At 49.6% G+C, this 26,201-nt stretch overlaps 2 pseudogenes; both read right to left on the bottom strand.

Annotated features, from left to right (window-relative positions):
* Window positions 1-16,973: 16,973 nt before the first annotated feature.
* LOC149360678 (uncharacterized) lies at window positions 16,974-19,026 on the bottom strand (annotated as a pseudogene).
* Window positions 19,027-25,333: 6,307 nt separating this feature from the next.
* Window positions 25,334-26,201, bottom strand: part of LOC149360676 (uncharacterized) — a 31,820-nt pseudogene continuing 30,952 nt past the window's right edge.

Raw genomic sequence — 26,201 nt, 5'->3', positions numbered from 1 at the left:
CCACCAAAAGCCACAGCGAAATCGAATCGAAAGACGCCCACCAGAGGCAGCACTTACGAGCCACTTCTCCACGCCCCCTTCTTGATGGCGGTGCCCCCCGTCATTCTACCCACCATACCCGCGTCAACCCGCGAGACGAGGCGGGTCATCACGAACTCGCAAGCCAACAAGCAGCCAACAAAAGCCAATACACAAGCCACGCTAAGCCGAAAAAAATTAACGTGAGTTTAACAATAGAGCTGCTGAATATACACAGGATTAAAACAAGCAAAACCACTAATCGCAAAGCACAATCGTCTCAGCATTTTACTGCTTTTGCAAAATTGTCTCATCAGATGTCTGCCAATCTAGTAATCTTTTGTGTCGCCTGAAGCATAAGAAGGCGCATACCACTGCGAACGGAAGAAAGAATTAGTAAACGTAGCACGCTCCGCTGCTCTCATGCCCCCTGGGGTGGTGAATACATTCCGGGAGCTCGGGAGACGCACCTTACAAACGAGTACACGCGCTTGTCGCTAACGGAGTCTGGTCGCCACCTTCTTGCTCGACTCCCTATCTAACACACCACTCTCATGGAAGAGAGGTTTCACATCCCAGAACTGTGGAGACGCGCCCTCTTCCAGCCAACATGTCACATGAAGACCATAATGGTCGGCGCCTGGCACGAGCGGAAGCGCTAGCCCGACATTATGGCAACAAAACAGGTGTATACTACGTGGACGCCTCCGGTCCTCACCACGGGGGATGGTACACGGTCGCGGTGGTTCGCAACAGCAACATAGTTAACGGCCTCACCTTCAGAGCCTGCATTCCAACACAAGCAAATAGGCCGCGATTGCTCTCGCGGCCTCACATTCCGATTCAAAATATATAATCACCGACTGGCGAGGGGCCTGTCGGAACGCCGAACAAGGTTGCACTTCCTTTCTAGCCTATCGAATCTACCAAAATTGCATACAAGATATGGATCTCGCACACCGTTACCTTATATGGGCCCCTGCTCGTCAGGGGTTGGCATGAAACGAGGCAGAAGACGCAGCCGCCCGCGCGCTCTCTCACCGGACTGTTTTCTCCTCCCCACCTGATCACGAACCAGATTTTAATCCGGTCTATACATTCAAAGATATTACAATTCCTATTATCAAAATTGTCATCGCCTTTACCCTAGCCCATGTAAAGGCCTGAAGAAGGCAGATGAGCGGCTCCTTCTCTGCCTTCTTACGGATACATTGCTGTGCCCGGCAGCGCTTAAACATTTTGACCCCTGCTTTAGCGGCAGCTGCCCGCACTGTAGTGCGGTGTCTTCGGACACCTATCACATGGTATGGGCTTGTGCCCCTCCAACCCGGCTATTCCCCCATCCCCAATCCAACTCGGGAGATATGGGAGGCGACCCTGCTCGGCTGCCACGACTTACAGGCCCAACAAGCCTTAGTCGGGCGCGCCCAGGCGGCGGCCACCGCCACTGGGGTCCCAAACTAGGGACCTCCATCTAGTGCTTGTAAGGATCAGTCCCTTACGGGCCGATCCAATAAATGTTTTCACCACTACCACCACCGCTGCTCTAACTGCATTCATAGATTTCTTTGTACAAACTGAAACTAACTCTGTGTTTATGCTTAACTGCATCATGAATGTGCGCTCTGCATGCATGCACAATGCATCTCAGCTTGGTTTATTGGTTTATTGGGCTTTGACGTCCCAAAGCGACTCAGGCTATGAGAGACGCCGTAGTGAAGGCCTCCGGAAATTTCGACCACTTGGGGTTCTTTAACGTGCACTGACATCGCACAGTACACGGGCCTCTAGAATTTCGCCTTCATCGAAATTCAGCCACCGCAGACGGGATCGAACCCGCGTCTTTCGGGTCAGCAGCCGAGCGCCGTAACCACTGAGCCACCGCGGCGGGGCGCATCTCAGCTTCCGTTGGGCAAATGAGAGCACTCCAGCACGTTTCGTTTCTATCGGCTCGCGATGAGCCTCCTTACACTTAGAAAATGCATTCTGCTGCTATCTGCAATCAATTAATCTCAGCCAGTACGAAGAGTACAACAACGCGTGCAGTTGGCGGTGCGCCAGCACCCGGCGAATGTGCGTATTTTGTGATGACGCTGGCGGCAGACAGACAGGCCAACAACCTCACCGCGGCAGCGTTAAGATCTCTATCTATGCTCCGTTTGCTCTGCCGCCTGTTCGCAGTTGTCAGCATCTCTTAGGAGCGGCCGCGAGGACGCGTCCAAGTTCACGTGAATGCCAAAGGAAAGACCGATGAATAATAAGTTTATGAATAAAATCAGATAGCGCCGTTTATCTCCCGTTTCTGCTCTTCGCATGACGAATTTTCCTTTATTTCAAGTATAGACTAAAAACTGTCGTCTTTATTTTTGTGCTGAAAAACTGATAGAGCTTTAACGTAGTTAATCTGAGTAGACGTGCAAAAGCATGTGTTCGGCTTGGTTCGCTCATGTTTTTTTGATTTTCTGGGTCGTGTGCAGGTCTACCGACGATATTCGAGAGCAGTTAAGGTCTGATCGAGGTTAAGGTGATCTGATCTGTTCGCTCCACAGATGGAAGACGACGATGTGAAATTCACAGTGCGAGCATGTCTTGCAGTTTAGCCTGAAGTGTGACCGGCTGCGGGTTTCAACTGGAGTAGCATTCACTCTTAGTACTGCGTTGTTCATTGCCTTTTTTCTAGTTCTTTGTTGCTAAGATGTGTCGTGTTATAACGTATTAGCTATGTGCTCCGAATTGACTCTTTTCTCGTGCTTCGTTGCTTATGTGAGTTGATGTGCCACTGTTTCCTTAATGTCTTTCTTAATGTCTGTAGATAGCTCATCTACATAAAGCATCGCATCATTGTAATAAATACCGTGTTAAAAAAACGCGCCGACAGCCCTGTGCTCTCGTGCAGCGGCCTTTAAAGCTGATCTGTTCGCGCCGCTGGTTCGACTCCCGGTCGTGGATATTTATTTAATTTCTTTTTATTTGCATACACATGAAAGGTGTCAAGATTCTTGGTCGGTAGTGGTGAGCGTAAGAGGGCATTCGCACTAATAGATTTAAGCCTTGCGGCAGAAAGCAGGAGAACTACAAAGAGAGAGAGAAACCCTTTAATGAAAACCAGATAATTTAGCCGGCGTTTAAAAATCACTGGCTTGCTACTCTGCAGGAGAAAGGAAATTTGGGAGACAAAGACTGAAGGAGAGCAGCGCAGAAAAGGTAAAAGAAATAAAAAGAGGAGAAGATGAAATGCGGCCATTAAATGCGGTGCATTTAATGATGAAGTACATGGTCCGAAAAATGGGCTAACAAAGTTGACTGCGTGATGAATCAGTGACGGTAACACGAACGCTGAAATTAGAGCTTTTCTAGATGCGCAATGTCATTTACATATACAAACAAAACGTTCATAGCATGTCTTTGTTGCCTACGGCAGGCTAAGGGACCTAAAACACTGTTCATTGTTAGAGGCACTCGATAGAGCTCCTCTATGCAATGTTCATAGCGCGAACGCACGCTCGTCAGCATATGCAGGACACTTAAGCAGGATATGCTCCTCAGTTCCGATCGAGCGTCAGTTGTCACAAAGCGGACTGTTCATTTGTGCGAAACGGTATCGCAGGGCATTTGTAGATGCTGCGTTGACGCCAAGCCGGTGATAAAGTGTTTCCAGATGGCGAGGAATTCTGGTTGGAAGGCTTGATGCGAGATGTGGGTCGATGGAGTAAAGAAACTCGTAGTGATATGTCGTCAAGCGCCAGAGCCGACACATTTCTTCGCGAGCAAATCTTTTAGCCTTTTCAGTTGCATCAGATTTCGTGAAGTCCGAATGTATCTATGATGTTGGCGGCCTGAACAGCCCACTTCATCTGCTTTTCCGTTGTCCAGAATGCCACAGTGTACTGGTATTCACTGAAATGGTATGCAGTGGCCTGCGGCAATAGCCAAATGATGTAGATGGATGATGCACAAGGGAAACGGGCTGATGATTGGTTTTCTTCATCACGTTGGACAGGATCTCTAGAGATGCTTTGGTGTCGGTAAAGGTAACCCAGCTGCCGGGAGTTTGCTGCAGGACATAGGAAACATCTTCTTTAATGCCGTGAAGCTGAGCTGTCGTAGATGATGTCTTCCGCTGCAGCCAGTAAGAAAGAACATGGCTTGTTGAGGGCACATAAATGCCTAAGGAAGACGTTGCTTGCGTAGTTGAACCGTCGGTGAAGATGGGGGTATGCTGCACATATTCCTCGGTTAAGTACGCAAGAGAAGCTTGCAGAAGCGCTGCCTGTGGCATGCGGCTCTTTGCATTCACGCCTGGAACAATCTGCTCCATCTTTAGATGCGACAGGGGCCAGGGAAGAAAGGTAGGAAGCAGTAGTTTCCGTGACTTATTAATAGAGGGGAGGGGCAGGAGCTGCACAGCTTGGCCAAAGCCAGAGTTAGAGTGGGCTAGGTGGACGTGGTGTAGGAAGTGCTTCTTCTCTTGGAGAACATTGTGTAGATGTGTACGCATAGTTTCCTGGGTGGCAATCACATCTAGCGGGAGGCAGCCTGCTTCCGCTACTGTTCTTGATGCAGAGGAACGCTTTGGAAAGCCAAGGCATATGCGCAGGCAGTTGTTCCTCACGGCCTCTAGAATCTTCTTGCTTGTCGGAGATAATCTCTGAAGCACTGGTAGACAGTAGCGCAAGGTTCCTTTAACGTAGGCTTTTTCAAGCAGAACCATTGATCGGCAGTTGCTGCACCACTGGAGGTGGTTGAAGGGTACCGGCGTCCTCTTCATCCTCGAGGCCGGGTAGGTCCTATGTCACTTAAAAAATTAAATATACGGCCAGGTCTTTTCTGTTCCTGTAAATAATTCAGGAAAGCCCAACATGACCAGAATGCGCCCGGAAGCGCGATGTCCGAAGTCCGATCTCGCCGCTCTAACATTGTTCCTAGCGGTGCCTGCCTAGAGATTAGTGCTCTGCCCCCGGCACCGTCAAAGTCCGGGCAGTACCAGAGCTATTGCCGTGCGTAAGACGACGAATTCCGGGCACTTAGTGGTAGTGTTGGCTTGCGGGATTAAAAGGTGAAGCCTTCGTGGCAAAAATAGCAAGTCATTCTTGGCTCGGCAGGGAAAGACCGTCTCTGCCTTTTGGAAAGTCTTGAAAGACATTTATTTGGGCATTTCGGCCAGTCAATCATTTTGAAATAAATGCTTTAAAATACAGTGCATTTGAAAGGCGGGCTAAGTCGTCTCTTTGGTAAGCAGAACACGCATTGCTAAGCTAAGCGGCATGTAACGACAGTCCAGCCTCGCACCGGTGACGCTGAGTCACATGACACTTGAGCCTTAGTCAACGAATGAAACAGACTTGGACTGCCATGTACATAGTGGTCCTTTGGGGGCTAAGACTATTTTATGAAAATGCATATGATAAGAAACATACAAGTTGAACATACCATGTTCTCTTAGGAGGGCAAACACTAGGTTCCAGAAGCTTTCGACCTGTCAACTATTGGCAATGCTTTGCAGTATCTTGGTAGAGAAATTGTCGAAACTTTTTGGACTGCATATCCTGCACTCACTATTCCTCTCCTACAAAGACGTTTTTGCCCCAGCCAATAAACAGCTTTGTGGTACAGATTTGAAGAATTTCGAACATGCCAGCAAAATAGAGAAAAATAACCTGAACTCAGATCAGAGGAAACATGCGTTCTTCGAAATCGGCAGCATCACGTGCGGTAAAGACTGGAGATGGTAATCTGTTCCGCTGAACGATAGTGCGGGCAAAGAATAACTGAAAGATATTCAGAGAACGAAGTATGGCCGTACGCCGTGGTAATGAATGCACGTAGTACGTCTGATTAACCGTGGAAGCGGGCAATAATCAGAGCTGCAATTAAACTGCTGGTGATAAACGAGAAAATGAATTTTAACCCGGCAAGCACTCTTCTTACTCAAGGGGCATGAAACACTTTTTCCGACCACGAGTTCTGATTGTCAAGCGTGTCTTTTATAAGTGTTGAAAACAAAACCTGAAGATTAGTGCGGGGACGCACGTTGGAGAAATGCGAAAGCATTTTTGTTTCTTTACTAATTAACCAATTCTTTATTTTTGTCACCTTTTCTCACTCATTTACTTCGTTTTCTTTCATTACAATGCTATATCAACGTCCGTCACTGTTCTGACGTCCACATACTATATCAACGTCTATGTCTGTTCTGACGCCCATGTATTGTAACTATTTTGACGTCTAAGTATATTTTTCTTTTTTCGCGTTAAATTAATTACTGTTCACAACAAATTTTTTCCGATGGCAACATTTTAACGCACACTTTCATATTCACACTTTCGCACATTTAGCTCCTGAGAACGACGTAATCGAGTGAATAAAATTTGCGCACACGTTTCGCGTAAAACTTTTTGCTACCGTGACATATCCATATAATGCCCCTGCATTAAAAACTGATCGCTTTTCTTATGTCATCTCCAGAAATTTGTGTTTTTTGTAAAACTGGATCGCGGTGCCTTTTGCGCAAGCTTTTCCAACTTGCATGCACAGACGGACAGGCAGACGGTTGAATGGACAGGTTGTTTTGCTTTATGGGGGTTTAAAGTCTCAAAGCGACTCAGGCTGTGAAGGGTGTTGCGTTGTGTCTGCTCCGGTAGCGGACTCAACGGGTAGCGAAAAACCAAGTCAGAAGTCGGGCTGCAGGCACTCGGCCATCGGGGTTGACACCGATGAAGAGATGGGTTGAGGAAGAGAGAAACTTAGTAGAGATATATTTACATGGTGATCAAGGAGAATTCGGTACTGAAAATGAGCACTGCTGCTACTTTTAAAGGGGTCCCTTGTCCCTAGGTCCCTGGTTGGGAAATTTAGCTCGATTAAAAGCGTCCAATCATTGTAGTTTAGGTCACGTGTACAGTCTTCGGGAACCGCCCACCAGGACGTCCCCGACACACTCTCGCCACATGCGGCAAAATGTTGTCCCGGCCGTTCTTGCAGCAGTGATGACAACCACGGAAGGAGATCCAAGTGGGGGCCAAGGCCAGACACCTGAACTGCACAGCTCTCCGTGTGGACGGAATGCCGAAGCTTCACTCGCGCTTGGGTTCTGCACAAGGCAAGAGGAGTAGTCTCTTCACAAGCGCGAGTATACAGGCGTCGTTGCTCGCTGTAAACAACCTCTGCCGCCTCCACCGTGATGGACTGCCGAAGCTTCCCTCGCGCCTAGGGTTCCGCACAAGGCAAGAGGAGAAGTCTCTTCAGAAGCGCGAGTACTGTTGTGCTGGCGCCTACATTTCGCTGGCTGGCCTGTCTAAACCAGCGCTGCGCGCCCGCCGTCGCTCAAAGCAGGCCCAGACTCTCTCGGACATGTCGCGGCTTCCAACGTGAATCATCCGCCATGCCGGCCCCGGGCACGGACCCTTCCTCCTCCCCTCCTCTCCGTCGGTGCGAACTCCTACGACGCTTCGCCGGCTGTCGCCTCTCGACCATTGGTCTAATTTGAACGGTGGCCAGTGCCGTGACCTGATTGGAGGATTTGAACTGCTGGCTGCCGCAACCAACACCGGCGGCTTTAAAAGCGGAGCCGCGCTGAACCCGCGCAGCAGACGGGCAGCAGAAGAGCCATCACGCCGGAGCGCCGCTCACTGCCGGGGCTGCCCTTCTTCTTTGTGCTAGCCCGTGGGGCTCTTGGCCCCTGTATCATGTAAAAGCCCTTGTACATACTGTACATAAAAGTCATTTGACTCACCGTCGCCTCGACCGTTTCTTGGCTCGGACTCCCAGTCCCAACAGTGGATGGCAGCGGCGGGATCGACCGGCGTCAGCTACCTCGGCGCGGTGAGTACTCGATGTTTTCCCCTCAATCCGCCAGACTGCTCTAGCACACGTGATTGTAGTCTAGAGTAGGGCTGTGTGTGTAGCAAAGTAGAGAGCTTTGCTGTTTCGAGCCAAGTCGGAGCGCTTTGAAACGAAAGCTGGTGCAGAGGGAGTTAACGAGGCGTTTTTGGAAAGAATTACTTGCGCGTGTCATGCTAGTAGCGCTATAGTAGTGAACCGCAAGGGAATTCTAAAAGGGCAAGCTGCAAGAGACTATTGTGCGTGATGGAGAACCTTAAAGTGAAGGAACTCGTCGAAATTTGTGAAGAGCTAGGCCTTATCGTAGGTCGTGCGAAACAAAAGCATGCGATTCTCGAGATCATGCGGAAGGAGGGCGTAACGGCTGAGGAAGCCAATGAGGCCTTGGATGAGATCAAAGAACACCGTGAGCGCGAGGAGGCCAAATGCGCTTTGAGCTCGAAGAGGCAGAAAAACAGAAGCAGCGTGAGCGCGAAGACGCAGAGCGAGAGCGACAAGAACGCCTTCAGCGGTAAGAGCGAGAGCGACAAGAACGCCTTCAACGGGAAGAGTGAGAGCGACAAGAACGCCTCAAGCGGGAAGAGGCAGAGCGACAGGAACGCCGAGAGATTAGAAAATTAAGAGAGTTGGAGCTGCGGCACAGCTCGCCGGCGCCTAGCGTAGCTGCAATGACAGTGCAGGCTAACGGCCATAGAATCCGAGACCAACTGCCGCCGTTCGTAATCGGCGAGGACATGGCAAAGTATCTCGTGAAATTTGAGCACGTCTGCGAGAGGAATGTCATTGAGCGACAACTGTGGCCACAGAATTGGATAGCTCTGCTTCCCGGGGAAGCATCTGACGTGATAACGTGTTTGTCGAAGGAGGCCTTCGAGAGCTACGAAGAGGTCAAAGAGGTCCTGTTGAGGAAATATAAGCTGTCACCTGAGGCATTTCGGCAAAGGTTCCGGTACGCGAAAAAAGGCAGTGAGTCGCATATCGACTTCGCGTTTAAGCTGAAAGCCGACCTAGTTGAATGGCTCAAGGGCGAGGAAGTTTATGACGATCGTGATAAGGTGGTAGAGTGTATTGCGCTAGAGCAATTCTACCGCTGTATCCAGGACGATGTGAGGCTCTCGCTGCAGGATAGGCTTACTGAGGTTAAACTCAACAAGGCAGCAGAGCTGGCTGAGGAGTACTACACTCGCCGAAACTTGCACAGCAGGGCATTATGCATCGAAAAGGCGGAAACAAAGGATGCTTCTCTAAGGAAGCCTGATGGAAGGAAACCATTCGCGCGTCGCAATTTTCGAAAAGATGCGTCTGCTCTAAAGGAGGCAGTAGGCGAAGAACAAAAGGAGTTAAGGAAATCTGAGGATGCTCCTAAGCAGCGCGCTGATGCCGCACGTGCGTTTGAGTCACGGAGGCCTTTGACATGCTACCACTGCGAAAAAGAAGGGCATATCGCGGCAAACTGTAAACAAAAGGTTGCTTTTGCAACGATTCGGGAGACAGACAAGAATATGCGGTTGTTAGAACCATATATGCAGGAGATTAGTGTGAACGGTAAGAGGTGCAAAGCCCTTCGTGACTCGGCGGCAACTATGGACGTTGTCCACCCGTCTTTAGTTTCTCCGAATGACTTTGCAGGAGAATGCGCGTGGATAAGGCAAGTTGCCGAGGAGCAATGTGCTTGCTTAACGATCGCTACAGTGATCATTGAGGGTCCTTTTGGTCAGCTTAACACCAAGGCGGCCGTGTCTGCAGCCCTCCCTCAGCATTTTACTTACCTCTTTTCGAACAGCTCAGAGCAGCTTCTGAGGGATAAAGGCAAATCGTTCTTTGCCGGCGTGGCATACATGGCCCCTACGCGATCCCAAGCACGGAAGCTTTCGCAGAAACTTGACCTTGCACCGGAGAGGGAAACACCGCTTAGGGAAGCAGATGAGCATTGTAGCCTAGCTACGGTGTCGGTAGAACATCAGATCGAGGACTCTCGGGGAAGCGGAGAACTCGCTACTAACGAAACTGAAAACAGTTTCAACGGTAGCGGCAGCGAGAAGGTAACGGCGACACCACTGAGCGATGCGAATTCCACATTGAGCCCAGTTTCCGACAGTTGGCACGAGCTAACTCAGGTTGACAGAGCGACGCTCGTTCGGGAACAGCAGGAAGATAGCTCGATAATAGCTTTGCTGGATAAAGCTAAAGGAGGAACCAAGAAAAAGAATGTTTCATTTCTTCAGAAATCCGGCTTGTGGTACCGAAATTACGCTGACGCCCGTGGTCGTAAGTACGAACAGCTTTTGATCCCACAAAAGTATCGCCGTCAGCTATTGAACCTGACGCGCGAAAATGCGTGGGCAGGGAACCTCGGCGTGAAAAAGACGAAAGCTAGGCTCGCCCGAGAGTATTACTGGCCTCAGTGCTGGAAGGACATTGAAGGCTTTGTGCGCTCTTGCGACACTTGCCAGAGAGTAGGCAAGTCTACCGACAAGTGGAAGGCGCCCATGAAACTGGTGCCAATCATAACTGAACCCTTCCGCCGGTTGGTAATTGACATTGTAGGGCCACTGCCCGAGTCCAAGAACGGTTGTCGGTACATTCTGACTGCTCTGAGTGTCGCGACAAAGTTTCCTGAAGCGATACCTCTCAAGGAGCTCAATTGTCTCCAGGTCGTGGACGCCCTTCTCTCAATTTTCGCTCGTGTCGGATTTCCCTAGGAAATTCAGCGGGACAATGGCAGTGTCTTTACCAGCTGCCTAACCTCTACTTTTTTCGAAAGGTGCGGTATCAAGGTCGTACACAGCTCGATCCATCACCCGCAGTCCAACCCAATAGAGCGATTCCACTCGATGCTCAAAAGAATATTGCGAGCTCTTTGCTTTGAGCGCAAACGCGATTGGGAAGCCTGCGTGCCTGCAGCTATGTTCGCTTTACGATCCGCTCCCCACGAGAGCACAGGCTTCAGCCCTGCGGAGCTTGTGTACGGCCGGAGCTTAAGAACACCGCTGCGAAATGCTGTGAGAGTCGTGGGAAGGCGAGGAGGAAGACCCAAACGTGGTCACGTACGTCCTTAACCTGCTTCAAAGGATTGGAAAAATGAAAGATCTTGTCAAGAGCCACATGAAGGCAGCGCAAGAATTGTCAAAAGAGTACTACGACAAGTCAGCAAAGAATCGCACTTTCGAAGTGGGCAGCCAAGTAATGATACTGCGACCGTCTAAGAAAAATAAGCTTGAGGTCCACTGGGAGGGGCCAGCGAACGTGGTATCGAAACTTTCTGATACCAACTACGAAGTTAAACTAGGTAGAAGGCCAAACAAAATCTATCATAGAAACCTGATGAAACCGTACATTCAGCGTCACGCTGTCGTGAATGTGATTTTGAATGGTTCGGATGAGGAAGGTGCAGAAATCCTGACCTCTGCGGACATGAAGGAATGCGGTTCGGATGCACTGTTAGAACAGGTCAACCTAGAACCACGTCTAAGTCAAGCCCAGAAGGAAGAATTGAGGGCGATTGTCTCTGAGTTTGAAAAAGTGTTTTCGGATCGTCCCGGAAAGACGACGCTAATTGAGCACGATATCGAGCTAACGTGTGAAGACCGATCCGTAGTAAGCCGTATCGCTGTTCTCCCGTACAGAAAGAAATCATGGCAGGTGAGACCAAGCGAATGTGCGACCTGGAAGTCATAGTACCGGGTGAGAGCGATTACACATCGCCCTTGATACTAGTGCAAGTACCGGGAAAAGATCCCAGACCGTGCATTGATTACCGGCGACTAAACGCGATAACCCGGGATCAGACCTATCCAATACCAAACCTTGAGGAAAGGGTGGAGACAGTGTCAAGGTCGAATTACATATTCACACTAGACCACATGCGAGGCTATTGGCAAGTCCCTCTTACAGAGCGCGCCAGCCGCTACGCCGCGTTCGTTTCCCCATTCGGAACGTTCGGCCCAGTCATGTTGAGCTTCGGACTGAAAAACGCGCCATATTGCTTCTCCAATCTAATGGACCACGTGATCCATGGTCTGTCCGAGTACGCGCTCCCGTACCTGGACGATGTCGCCATCTTTTCTAGCACATAGGAAGAACATGTAGATCACTTACGAGTGGTGCTGAGCAAGCTGAAAGATGCCGGCCTCATAGTCAAATCTGCTAAATGCCAGCTAGGTTTCGTCGAAGTGACCTACCTAGGGCATGTGGTGGGGCGTGGCCGGCGTAGACCGTCAGAAATCAAAGTAGCCGCTGTCGTAAACTACCCCCGGCCAACCACTAAGACCGAGTAAGGGCCTTTTTAGGCTTAGCTGGATATTACCAGCATTATGTAAGAGATTCCTCGACGCTTGCCAGTCCTCTCACAGACGCGCTTCGAAAGTCGGAACCTGTGAAGGTGATATGGGACCCAAAAAAAGAGAACGCGTTCACAAATGCTGAAACAAGCCTTAAGCGAGGAGCCAGTTCTAATGGCGCCTGACTTTTCAAAAGGCTTCATAATTCAGTGTGATGCCAGTGATCGGGGCATGGGAGCTGTGCTATGCCAAGAGGATGCTGAGGGCAATGAAAGGCCAGTTTTGTACCAAAGCCGTAAGTTGACTTGCCGTGAAGAGGCGTACAGCACTTCTGAAAAGGAATGCGCCTGCCTGGTGTGGGCCGTTCAGAAGCTCGCCTGCTACGTCGCCGGTTCCAAGTTCGTAGTCGAAACCGACCACTGCCCACTAACTTGGTTAAATAATATGTCATCTAAGAGCGGCCGGTTCCTGAGGTGGAGTATGATACTCCAGCAGCACAATCTTGTCGTTCGTTATAAGAAAGGCAAGTTAAACGCGAACGCAGACGCACTAAGCCGTGCGCTCTCAGCAAGACTACCTTCGAACGCCTCGCTATTAACATTTTGTCACTTCGGAAACGGTTGTTAAAGTTCGCTCGTAAATCGGGGCAAAATTGATGTCCTCATTCGCGGCCTCAGCCGATTGTTTTCCTGCCCAAATTATCTCGAGGGACCCAATTTACAATCATTTCATTCCTTGTGTTGCTTGCGTTTGACACTTTGTTTGAGTTTGTTATTTTAAGAGTTCTGGTATCCCACATGTGTCTCTTGTTGAAGAGGGAGCGAAAAGGGGACAGAACTATTGCTAGCGGAGTTTTTATGACCTTTAAGCCTGGCGTTTTAACGGGTGACGGAGGGCACTTGCTCGTGTTGGGTGTTGCCTGTTGTCGGTCAGTTCTTGGCAACATGCAGAAAGATCAACGACCGATGCTGAGAAGCAAGCTCTTCCGAAAGACCGAGCGAAGCTGATCCCGTCACCTGGGCGACAAAGCTCCGGAGCAGTGATCCTGTCCTGATGAGCGGGACCTGTTCACGGAAATGAGCCTGGAGCTACCTGCGGCTGAACACCGGACGAGAACTTGGAGGAGCCTGGCGTACGAGCGCGCCCCGCATCCGAGCCTCGCGGAAGTAGCTCGTCTTCGTGGCGCATTGTCTGGCGGCGGTGGTGCTGTTGTGTTGGCGCTTACATTTCGCTGGCTGGCCTGTCTAAACCAGCGCTGCGCGCCCGCCGTCGCTCAAAGCAGGCCCAGACTCTCTCGGACATGTCGCAGCTTGCAGCGTGAATCATCCGCCACGCCGGCGCCGGGCACGGACCCTTCCTCCTCCCCTCCTCTCCGTCGGTGCGAACTCCTACGACGCTTCGCCGGCCGCCGCCTCTCGACCATAGGTCTAATTTGAACGGTGGCCAGTGCCGTGACCTGATTGGAGGATTTGAACTGCTGGCTGCCGCAACCGACACCGGCGGCTTTAAAAAAGGAGCCGCGCTGAACCCGCGCAGCAAACGGGCAGCAGAAGAGCCATCACGCCGCTGCGCCGCTCACCGCCGGGGCCGCCCTTCTTCTTTGTGCTAGCCCGTGGTGCTCTTGGCCCTTGTATAATGTAAAAGCCCTTGTACATAATGTACATAAAAGTCATTTGACTTACCGTCGCCTCGACCGTTTTTTGGCTCGGACTCCCAGTCCCAACAGTACACAGGCGTCGTTGCTCGTTGTAAACAGCTTCTGCCGCATCCGCCGTGAATCACGCAGACCACCGCCGTCGCCGCCGACGCACGATACCATGCTGCTGTGGCCCAAGTAGATGGCCGTGATGACACTTCGCAGGCAGCGGAAGGGGCATCTCAACGCCGCGGTCTCGATGCACAGAGGAATTTGAAACGTAAGAGCACCGCGAGCCCGTGGGATCAGCCGGAAGGAATTCGCACAGACAAGCGGATGTCCATCTGAAACCCACTGTCTCGAAGCTCAGAATAATTCGAAACGTAACAGCTTCTCCGGCGGCGCCAGAGATCCCGATGGACAAAGGTCAACAACCATTGTTCAGAGGGATATATTTGGGGAGGATTTCGTTCACCATGTGCTTCACTGTTGCTGGTACTCAGTTTCTCCAGGTAGTCTCTAGAGCTCCTCGTTTCTTCTCAAAAGGACGGCTTCTTGCTCTCAGCAGGCCAGTGCACTTTCTAGGAAGACAGCATTGGTTTGAACAACACAAAAACCACAACTGCAAAGCAGGCAAGCGCTAGGACTCCCCGAGATTCACCAGGCTTCTTTTTCAACCAGAACGGCTTTAAGCCTTGCACGATTACGGCAGCAATTGGAGCAAGCTGAACATTCTCCAAACATACACACAAAGTTCAAGAAGTCAGATAAAAAGGGTGATAGTAAACCTCAGTCAGGAAAAAAATGTACTCAAGCCAGAATCTCCGAGGCCATCATTACACTAAAAGCAGCGACTTAAGCCATCGGCTTTGGCGTTCAGATTACCCTTTTTTTTACGAACTTCAAAGGAGTATTGCTGTAGTGCGAGGCTCCAGCGGAGCAGTCGGCCATTTTTGGGCGACATAGTCTGCAACCACGTGAGAGGACAATGATCCGTTCCAATGATGAACCTCGAGCCGGCAAGGTAGCATGCAAGTTTCTGCACTGCCCACACAAGACAGGAGCATTCCTTCTCTGAAGCGCTATATGCTTCTTCTCGTAATGTCAACTTGCGGCTAGCATAGAGCACCGGGTGCTCTTCCGCCGCCTCGGCTGTTTGGCACAATACCACGCCCATGCCGCGGTCACTTGCATCGCACTGTACCACAAACGGCTTTGAGTAATCGGGTGCCTGCAGCACGGGTTGACTCATATGCGCATATGCGCACTTTTCAAGGCCAAGAAAGCCTTTTCCTTTTTTTCGCCCCAGTGGAGGGTCTTGTGTTCGGTTTTTCTGAGAGCATCCGTGAGAGGGCTGGCAAGGTCTGAATAACGTGGGATATAGCGCTGGTAGTAGCCGGCAACTCCCAAAAATGACCGCACATCCGTTTTAGTATGCGGCTGTGGGAAATTACTGATAGCAGTCACCTTCACCTCAGACGGTCGGCGGTGGCCTCGCCCCACTATGTGACCCAAGTAGGTCACCTCTGCACGTCCAAGTTGACACTTCTTTGCTTTCACTGTCAGGCCCGCGTCGCGAAAACGCTCAAGAACTGTTCGCAGGTGCGTGATATGCTCAGACCACGAACCGGAAAACACCGCCACGTCGTCCATACACATCAGGGCAAAATCATGCAGTCCCCTCAACACCTTATCCATGAGGGATGAGAAGCAGTAGGGTGCGTTCTTTAAGCCAAAGCTTAATACTTTAGGACGGAATGTCCCTACGGGCGAAATGAAGGCCGCGTATCTACTTGCCCGTTCAGTCAGTGGCACCTGCCAGTAGCCCCGAACGAGGTCGAACGTAGAGATATACTGAGCACTGCTTACTTTCTCAATTCTCTCCTCGATGTTGGGTATGGAGTAGGTCTGCTCCTTGGTTATGAGGTTTAGCCTCCTGTCATCAATACAAGGACGTGGTTCCTTGCCAGGAACTTCCACCAAAATTGGCGGTGAGGTGTAGTCGCTCTCGCAAGCCTCAATGACATCGAGGTCAAGCATTCTTTTAATTTCCGCCTCCATAAGTTCCCTTTGGCGGGGCGATACCCGGTAAGCTTTCGAACGTACGAGCTGAGAGGAAGTAAGCTCGACGTCATGAACTATGACGGTAGTTCTGCCTGGCTTCTCTGAGAAAATGTCTTTGAATTCGCGCAGGAGTTCTGTTAATTCTCTGTTTTGATCAACATTGAGCTCAGCAGCCTCTACCATTGCCTTGATCGCCAGGTCAGGGCTCTCACCGCTTTTGGGTGCACCTAGCTCCGGGAAATCTAAAGGTATTTCCTCAGGATCATTCAGAGACATGTTTACTATCTGTTCTCTTTCCCGGTACGATTTGAGCAGGTTGGTGTGGTATATTTGCTGTGCCTTTCGCGTTCCGGGCATGTTTACTATATAGTTCGTGTCGGACAGTCTCTGAACGACTTTTGCGGGGCCCTCCCATTGAACTTCTAGTTTATTTTTCTTCGAAGGTCTCAGCAGCATTACATCGCCTGCTGCTTCAAAGCGGCGTAATCTCGACGTCCGGTCATAATACTGCTTGGCCTTTACTTGTGCCTTACTCATCTCGCGTCTGTCCTGCTCCTGTGCTTTGTGCAGTCTTTCAAGCAGTGCGAGCACATACTCAACCACTGTGGGGTCCTCTCCTCGGTTTTCCCACGATTCCCGAGCCGTGTACTAGTTCGGCAGGTGTGAAACCAGTGGCCTCATGAATCACGGTCCTGAGCGCAAACATTGTGGCCGGCAAGCAGGCATCCGAGTTGGCTTTGCGATCAAAGCACAGTACCCTCAGTGCGCGTTTCATAACCGAATGCATCTTCTCCACTGGGTTAGACTGCGGGTGGTACACTAAACTATGAATTAATTTAATCCCACATTTCTCCAGGAAAGTTGTAGTTAGCGCGCTGGTAAAAAAGGTTCCCCGACCTGACTGTATTTCCGCGGGAAACCGGACACGCGCGAAAATGGACAGTAGTGCGTTTACGATTTCTACTGAGCTTAATTGTTTTAGCAGAACTGCCTCAGGAAACTTAGTAGCGGGACAGACCACCGTCAAAATGTGACGGTAACCAGACTCCGTTTTGGGAAGGGGGCCAACCGTGTCAATCACGAGCCGTCGAAATGGCTCTGTGATCACCGGAACGAGCTTCAATGGGGCTCTGGCCTTATAATCCTGCCTTGCCCACCCGTTGACATGTGTCGCAGGTCTTTACAAAATTTTCTACTTCTCGAAAGCATCCCGGCCAGTAGAATTCTTGCAGCAAGCGGTCCTTCGTTTTCCTGAGCCCTAAATGACCCGACCACGAGCTACCGTGCACCAAGTGCAAAAGATCACGACGGCAGCGTTGAGGCACGACTAATTGGTCGAACTGTACCCCTCTGCCATCATGGTACCTACGATAGAGTACCCCGGACCTTTCTTGAAATGTCACATTTTTCTTTGCGACCCCTTCATCCTCACGGCATTTAATATTTTGCAGCGTGGAGTCTGCCTTTTGTTCCGCTATCAAAGGCGATCGGTCCACGCCTAGCAATCTTTGCAGGCTATCAGATGCTGGGGTTATCAGAAGCTCACCACAGGCCTCTTTAAGCTCAAGACAATCCTAGTTATTTTCGGGCCTGCCCAGAACTTTTACTCCCTCAGTTGTCTTCGCGGGGACCTCTGCTGGCGTGTCAGAGGTCTTACCCCCAACCGTGTCAACGCTACTTAACGGCTCCAGTGAGATGGCCTTAGCGGCAATTTTTCGCGCTTTCGAGCGAGTCAACACGTAGACAGTCCCCTCCCCGAACACTAGGCCTTTCTGCCGCAGCAGCTGATCTCATCTGTTTGAAAACAGATAGGGGTACTGCATCGGCAGACTGGCTGACACGGCAGCCTCCGTATGAAGTACACCAAAGGGGCCTTTAATGCATATGTTCGCGATAGGAAGGCACACATTGCTGGCCTCCACCGCCTGCTTAATCCAGGCGCACTCTCCAGTGAATTGCCCTTGCTCTACATAGGGTGGGTGGACTACATTCATTGTAGCTGTCGAATCTCGCAGCACACGACACGGCTTTTTGTTCACTACAAGATCTCGGATGTAGGGCTCTAGAAGCCTCAAATTTTCATCGCTGCTGTCCAATGACAAGCAAACAACTTTGGGGCTTTTGCATAGCGCCGCTACATGTCCCGGCTTTTGGCAGTTATAACATACCGGGGTCCGTCTCTTTTCGAACGCTTTCTTTTGGCGCTCTACTGCCTCAGGGGTTTCCTCTTTTACACCTGCCCTTTTTTCTGAAGATTCTACACTCCGTGCATGTTCCTTCTCTTTGAAAAGCTGCGCCTTCCACCCAGACGTCTTCATAGTCTGGTATTCTTTCCTCGGGCTTTCCTTTCTGTCCAGTGCACGGCGTGAGACTAACTCTTCTGCCAGCTCAGCTGCTTTCGAGACAGTCGTAACGTCTGGCCTGTCTTGCACCCAGTGCCTTATGTCTTCAGGCGACCGACGATAAAACTGCTCGAGGCCGAAGCATTCCCTCATTTTCTCACTTTCGTCATATGCCTTAGCTTCCTTTAGCCATTCCCCCAGGTTCTCCATTAGCTTGTACGCGAAGTCTGGATATGACTCATCCTTTTGCTTCTCGGCGTTGCGAAATTTTTGACGGAATGCCTCCGCTGACATTCTGTACTTTTTCAGAAGACTAGACTTCACTTTGTCGTAGTTCTCTGCATCTTCTTTACTCAAGCGGGCAATTACATCAGCAGCCTCACATGGTAATAGGGTCAGCAAACACTGTGGCCGTGTTGCCTTGCTAAACCCTGCCTTCTCGCATGTGCGCTCCAAGTTTACAAAAAACAGACCTATGTCCTCCCCTTTCTTATAAGGTTGCATGAGGTCCTTTATTCTGCCCGACTTCAGCTCTACTAGAGGCTACGCTCTCATCCCTTTCGTTTCGAGCCTTTAGCACTTCCAGTTCAAGACGCTTCAGCTCACGCGCCTTCTCTAAGCGTTTACTCTCTTCAACCATGCGTTTATCATCTCTCTCTCCTGCTTCCCGCTCCCCTTTCCCTCTTTCTGCAATCAGATCCAGACATTCCGAGAGCTCATCGTCGTCTGCCTTAAGTGCCTCGATAGCCGCGATGATAGCTGGCTTCCTTGTTTGGTCCTGAACATCCAAACCCAAGTTTTTGGCCAACTCCAACAAAAGCGGCTTTTTCCATGCTTTAAGATTCATGGCTGCCTCTAGTGCTGCAAACTTTTCACTGCTCAAAGAACTATCTTCACTTATTTTGAAACAGCTTGTGAAAGATAGCCACAATTCACACCACCCTTGTAAGCTAACTAAATACAAAGCCTGGTATAACCTCAGTGAAGAAAATCCCAGCACTCACCAAACTCTGCAACCATGATACCAGCGCAGTCCATCCCGACGCTGCCAACCAGTTGTTGCGTTGTGTCTGCTCCGGTAGCGGACTCAACCGGTAGCGAAAAACCAAGTCAGAAGTCGGGCTGCAGGCACTCGGGCATCGGAGTTGACGCCGATGAAGAGATGGGTCGAGGAAGAGAGAAACTTAGCAGAGATTTATTTACATGGTGATCAAGAAGAATTCGGTACTGAAAATGAGCACTGCGGCTCCTTTTAAAGTGGTCCCTTGTCCCTAGGTCCCTGGTTAGGGAATTTAGCTCGATTAAAAGCGTCCAATCATTGTAGTTTAGGTCACGTGTACAGTCTTCGGGAACCACCCACCAGGACGTCCCGGACACACTCTCGCCACATCCGGCAAAATGTTGTCCCGGCCGTTCTTGCAGCAGTGATGACAATCACGGAAGGAGATCCAAGTGGGGGCCAAGGCCAGACACCTGAACTGCACAGCTCTCCGTGTGGACGGAATGCCGAAGCTTCACTCGCGCTTGGGTTCCGCACAAGGCAAGAGGAGTAGTCTCTTCACAAGCGCGAGTATACAGGCGTCGTTGCTCGCTGTAAACAACCTCTGCCGCTTCCGCCGTAATGGACTGCCGAAGCTTCCCTCGCGCCCAGGGTTCCGCACAAGGTAAGAGGAAAAGTCTCTTCAGAAGCGCGAGTACGCAGGCGTCGTTGCTCGTTGTAAACAGCTTCTGCCGCATCCGCCGTGAATCACGCAGACCACCGCCGTCGCCGCCGACGCACGATACCATGCTGCTGTGGCCCAAGTAGATGGCCATGATGACACTTCCCAGGCAGCGGAAGGGGCATCTCAACGCCGTGGTCTCGATGCACAGATGAATTTGAAACGTAAGAGCACCGCGAGCCCGTGGGATCAGCCGGAAGGAATTTGCACAGACAAGCGGATGGCCATCTGAAACCCACTGTCTCGAAGCTCAGAATAATTCAAAACGTAACAAGGGGTTCTTTACGGGGGTTCTTTAACGTGGGGCTCTTCAAAGTGCACTGACAGCGCAGAGTACACGGACCTTAACCATTTTGCCTCCATCCGAAATTCCAGAGGCCCGTGTACTATGCGTCGTCAGTGCACGTTAAAGAACCCCAGGTGGTCGAAATTTTCAGAGCCCTTCACTACTGCGTCCCTCAATGCCCGAGTCGCTTTGGGACGTGAAACCCCGATAAACCAAACCATTTCACGATTTTGTTCACAGCGCAACAAGAACGGGAATGACGAAAGAGTAACACAAACAAGCGCTGACTATCAACTATCGTATTTGCCGTTCTTGTTGCGCTGTGAACAAAATCATGAATACTTACCAACTCGCCCAAATTTCTACCTTGCCAAACCATTTCACCTCCATTGAAATTGGACCGCCGCGACCGGCATCGAACCCGCGTCTTTTGGGTCAGCAGCTAAGCGCCATAACCACTGAGCCACCATGACAGCGGCGGACGCACGAATAGTGTCCCGGATCTCAAACAACGCTAAGGCAAAATGAAGGGACATTCTAGACGCGTTCACTACACAAACACATATTTAATACACTCAACATACACTTAATACACTAATACATAAATCATACATAATACACAAGATACACATATATGTAGAATTCATTTAATACACAGTTAATACAAGAGACGCAACGACACCAAATATTTGAACAAAACCCACAGAAAAAAAATGGTTTTTGGGAAAAGAAAATGCTGCACTGTCTGCATACACTGCTCTCCACGAGCACAACTAAATTGCAGGAGACATACACATGCGTCAAGAATCGACAACCATTCATACCACCGTTTCTACGCAGCAAAACCCCCTGCACTAAGGCGCGCTGTTCACTGAACAGATACTTAGATGAATGGTTCTTCTGCGTGTCGACTCATCATGTGACTCTTTCACAGGCTAAAAAGTCCAATCAGCATTAACAGATCACACGGAATCCCGTAGTCTTTCAGGACAGGCAAGAACCCTATACTGTAAGGTGAGATGTCAATGTCCTTTTTTATTGTCCGCTGTAGTATGTCCCAGAAAAACGCTGCATCACTGCACCACACAAAACAATGATCGGTCGTCTCTGGTTGGCCGCACAAGCGACAGTTAACCGAGCATGGCACAAAAGTCCCCTTGGCGAGATGCCAACCCTTGACGGCTAGAGTCGAAGAGTGGAGTTTGAAACAGGAATTTTGCAGCCGGTTGAATATATATTCACTGAACTCGCTTCAATACGCTCTAATTCATAAAACCTAGGTAAGGCTGCCGATACACTGGCACAGGGTATAAAAATTTTATTAGTACTTTTGCACGTTTGAAGTTGATAAAGTCACCTCTAGTAAAACTAGTTCTTAAAAACGTATCTTCGAGATGTTCTCTGAGGCCTACACGACTAATTATGAGCTTGTTGACCACATTATGCGCCATCATGCGGCACCCACTGAAAACCTCCTCGCATTGTACGGGCCTGGCCCAGCAGAGGGCGCAGGTGGCGGAGTGCGCACAGCTTTCGCATTTCCGCACGTAAGGAGACTTAAGTGGAACTGATCATTTTTTTATCTAAGACAGCGCGGAATGCTAACATACACACACCTATAGCACAGCCCCCATTCCCACAAATTGAAAAAAAAAAATGTGAGGAATGCTGAGATTTTGTGCTCACGGTGTTCGATGTCTTATGGGTGGACGTCGAGAGGCTTCAGCACTGCTCGTTGTGGGCGATGTCGCAAGGAACCACTGGTCGTTGTAAGATTCTGGAGTCGGTGTCGCAGCCGTAGTATCAGTCGGCAACGGAGGAATCTTTAGCTTTTAAAAGTGTACGGAGGAGTCAGCGTCGACAGACCCACCATCGAAAGCCGCTGAAACACAGGAACAGACGCATACATAGCCATGGCCTACTGAATGACTCCGAAGAGCAAACGGGGCCACAAAACCGGAGTAGCAGCCGTCGATGCGCCCTTCCAACCTAGGCGTTCCTGACCTGCTGGGACAACCCGATGTTCCGAACACGTGCTCGAACACGGAGGTTTCACAAGTAACACTTGTTGCTGGGCTAGTTGGTGCATTTTTCTTCGTACAAAAGCTAGCGCAAAACACGACACACACAAGAAAGGTAGACAGGACAACGCGCTACTGACCAGTAGCGCGTTGTCCTGTCTACCTTTCTTGTGTGTGTCGTGTTTTGCGCTAGCTTTTGTACGGAGGTTTCACCTTCGATGCTGCCGCGTTCCTCGCTGCTCTTCTGTCACCCCGTTCCAAGTCATGCCACGTGCCTTTCTCTCCTGCCTGTGTTCTTCCTCTTCATTGAATGTTGTACCTTTTTGCCGCGTCATTATTTCTACGTCATCCTTCTCGTCATCTTCTCCTTCTTTTACCTCCATATCTCTTGCCACGTCATTCCATGCCATCTTTCTCTTGTTTCGTCCCCTCTCCTCTTGAATGTGACAAGGGCCCCTTCCTGAACAGTTTTCTCTTTAAAAAAAAAACAGCTTAATTTTTCCGACGTCTTTAGGGAGGCCTTAAGTTGAATGGCTCGTAGTGCCAGGCTGGATCCCGCACTCACAACACCGCAGCCCTCATATATCTCAAACACCAGAGCTGTCTTCAGTGCACTCAAGACACACCCCTATTACAGAACACACCCGTAGATCGCAAATAACGCAAGTAATAGCAAAACTGCAGTCGTCCTCACTATATTCTTAAGAACGCTCTAGCACGGTAACAACGCCTCTTTCATAAACACACAAAAGCAAAGAACGAATACAACCATCACCACTAAATTTGTCACTACTCTATTTTACTCATGTAGTCGTCGCCAACATTGCCTTTGCCTTTAATATATTCTGCATTAAATTTGTGCTTTCCTAACCCTAAGCTCCATCTCAAAACTCGACTGTTGCGCATTTCGGACTTCATTAAGTATTCAAGTGGCTGGTGATCAGTTTGAACCGAAAGTGTCTTCCGTAGAGGTAGGTGTGAAATTTTTTAACAGGTAAAACCACCGAAAAACATTCCTTTTCAACACTGGAGTAATTTTGTTCACTGTCAGTTCATCTTTTACTAGCATAAAATACCGGATGTAAAAGATGATTTTCGTCCTGTAATAGCGCAGCTCCCAACTCTCTGTCACATACATCAGTGCAAAAAACAAACCGTTTATCCATGTTCAGAGGGAGCAAAACAGAGAGATGGCTTTGTTATCTGCTGTATCCGAAAAACAAACATGTTCTCTTGTTCGGCTGTCCAACTTAACTCATTGTTGCACCCCTTTCTAGTTAGTTCTATGAGCGGGTAGGCTATGTGAGGATAACAGGAATAAACTCTCTGTAATATCCTGTCAAACCAAGGAATGGCTGCATTTACTTTCTTTTCGGTTGGGGACGTGCTTTTTGCATTTTATCTACGATATCCTCCTTTGCCGCAACGCGACACGTACCCAATCTGCGTCCGATGAACAAAATAGCTTCGAACTCTATTACATTTCGTCGGTTTTACAGTCAACTGGGCTTGTCAAATCCTGTCAAAGAGCTTCTCCAGCATATTCATGTGCTCTTCCCGAGTGTCTGCCGCCACAAGGATGTCATTAATGCTGCGCTCGCAATATTTAAGCCCATTAAAAACTTTTCTTGATCAGATTTCTAAATATTGCAGACGCAGTCTTCAATCCAAAAGGCATGAAGTTAAAATAACTTCAACGCACAAGAAAAAAGGCAGCCTTCTCTTTCAAGAATTCTTCTATTGGTATTTCCTAATACCATTACACAAAGTAAAGTTTATAAAAGAATTTTTTGTGGGCTACCTTAGCCAACGCCACTTCCGCTCTAGGAATAGGTTCAGACTCTGGCTTTAAGATGTCATTCATCATCGTCATCAGCCTGACTACGCTCACTGCAGGGCAAAGGCCTCTCCAATGTCTCTCCAATTAACCCTGTCATTTACCAGCTGCGGACACCAGATCCCCGCAAACTTTTAAATCTCTCATGCTAAGCCAGCGAAAATCTGCACACAATTTGTTAGGGCCACAATATTTTTTTTAAAACAGGGCATTCAAGGGCGACCATGATCTCTCATTTCTACCTTGCTCAAACATTTCGTGTGCCTCCTTTTCAATGAATCTATGTACCACTAGTTGCAATGGCTATTGCTTCACGTTACTTGGTCTGTCCTTAGATAAGTTCAATTTACAACATATGACATCAGCCGTTCCAGGCGTATTGGAAAAAAAACATCTTCCTTGCTTTGCGAAAGTGTCCTTATCAGTGACATTCTCTCTTCATTCAATCAAAGTTTATCAGCTATTTTTCTCATCCCATACTCTTCACTAAACTAAGTAGGAGCCTTTGCAATCTCACCTGGTTCTTCTGCCACCACAGAACATGCTATCTTCGGAAATTCCTGTTTTGGAACTCTTCCTTCATATATATTTGCATGCAAGGCTTGGTATTCTTTATTAGCCATTCATAATCCATAATTTTTTTTAACGCAATAGCGTTAAGGGCCCCGTGTCGCGTAAAAGCCGGTGTCGTCGCTGGCGTTGGCCGTGAGCGAAAAATCCCAGAAGAATTAATAAAAAAAATTAGGCAGTGGCTTAGCTCTGGTTAATCCTGAATATACAAACGAAAAGCAGAAGTTATGCTTGGTTTGACGTCATGGCTGTCGCAGTTCGCGCACAATGCACTGAGAGCACCAGGATAACGTTGGAGGCGTTCGGCCGTCCACACACTGCCTGTACGGAGGCGGAGGAGGAGACGGAAATCGGCGCGGTTAAAACTGCCCGCAGGAATGCGGAGAGGAGGGTTGCCGGCTGCGGCACGGGCAACACGCGGCTGCAACGAAAGGTCAAACGGTGGGCGAGGAGGCGAAGCGCGCATTTGTAGCCAACGTTGTTTGTAGCGACAGCGAGGAGGAGACGCACATGCGGAGTAAAGCGCGGCTGCCCCAAAGGGTCAGGCAACGGAGTCGGCGGCGGCAAGGAACGCCCACCTGCACGGCGTGTGCGTCACTCGGTTTAGTGCATGCGCATTGTCTGTCTGAAAAACTTGATTATTGTTACATAATAGGGATGGAGTTTGAAGTTTGAGGTATCCCAGAAGGGCCACCTCTCACAACCACTAGGTGCGCTCCTCAGTACAGGAGCCCATTGGCGACCGCTGCGGCTCGGGCGCGCTCGACCAGGGCCTTCTGGCCCACCAGGTCGGAGCAGCCGAGCAGGGCTGCCTCCCAGTCCTCCCGGGTGGGGCTGGGTTTTGGGGCGAGGTTCGGGGTTGACTCACATGCCCATACCATGTGGAAGATGTCCGAAGACTCCTCCGCACAGTGCGGTAACTTTCCTGTACATGCAGGATCAAAGTGTTTTAAAGCAGCCGGGCACAGCAGTGTTTTCGTGTAAAGACGGAGTGTGCGTTCTTTATTCTTTATTCAAGAGTTACCCCGCATTTGCCCGAAGGCGTTATAGCAGGGGGGTTACAGACTGGCAAAAAATGCATCTTCACTTGCAGAGCACACTTGCATTTCGGAAAGCCGGTTCCACTGTTGCACTGTTTTAACAAAAAATGAATTTGCAAACAAGTTCGTCCTGGTACGGTACTCTCTAATTTTACGGGAATGGTCATGTCGTTGAGAAACGTAAAAGGGCTGTTTGAAGTAACTTTCAAAATCAATCCCCGTTTTTCCGTGAACTATTAAGTACAGCAATTTTAGCCTCAATTTTCTTCTACGGGAAGCGAGTGGTTCCCATTGCAATTCTTTTTTCATTGCTGTACAACTATCCCTTCGCCCGTACCTGCCCAAGACGAACCTTGCCGCTCTGTTATGAATTTTTTCAAGTTTTTCAATTAACACCCGATGTGCAGGGTCCCATACAATACAGGCATATTCAATGATAGGTCGAACACAAGAGAGAAAAGCAGTTTTCTTGAGGTTTGGCTGCGAAGACCTTAAACTTCGCGGAGAAACGCGGGCGTTCGCATGTGGACGGACGCACTACACATCG

Source organism: Amblyomma mixtum, chromosome 2 (genome assembly GCF_055824585.1).
Source record: "Amblyomma mixtum isolate Tamu chromosome 2, ASM5582458v1, whole genome shotgun sequence".
In the NCBI taxonomy this organism is placed as follows: domain Eukaryota; kingdom Metazoa; phylum Arthropoda; class Arachnida; order Ixodida; family Ixodidae; genus Amblyomma; species Amblyomma mixtum.
This window is presented reverse-complemented; position numbering and strand designations above follow the sequence as displayed.